The sequence below is a fragment of the Cryptotermes secundus genome, unplaced genomic scaffold (assembly GCF_002891405.2).
Source record: "Cryptotermes secundus unplaced genomic scaffold, Csec_1.0 scaffold350, whole genome shotgun sequence".
Lineage (NCBI taxonomy): Eukaryota > Metazoa > Arthropoda > Insecta > Blattodea > Kalotermitidae > Cryptotermes > Cryptotermes secundus.
In genome coordinates, this window is record NW_019731981.1 from 296,946 (window position 1) to 297,437 (window position 492).

Here is a 492-nt window from a genome sequence, read left to right on the forward strand (position 1 = left end):
CTTAAAATGGAGTGAATGTGTGCAAAATAAATTACCTTTAATGTATCTAATGGGATAAAATGCTTTATGTTTCTCAACGCATAACATGACCTTGCAATTTTATTGATAACATAGTTAATATGCTGTTTCCATGTGATGGTATCATCAATAATTAGTCCTAGAAATTTAGTTTCTTTCACCTTTGGTAATTTTATTTCATCATCTATGGTCATTGGGGTAATATTATAACAATTCTTGGAACGAAATTCAATATATTGAGATTTTTTAAAATTTAAAGCAAGTAAATTAGCATTAAACCATGTGTCAATATCTTTTAAAGTTTGTTTGAGATTAATTTCAAGTTCTAATTTATTTACGTCAGTTATTATAATACTTGTGTCATCTGCAAAAAGTACTGTTTTATTTTTCTTATTGCTTATTGAAGGTAAGTCATTAATGTAAAACAGAAAAAATAGTGGGCCAAGGATTGATCCCTGAGGTACACCACATTTG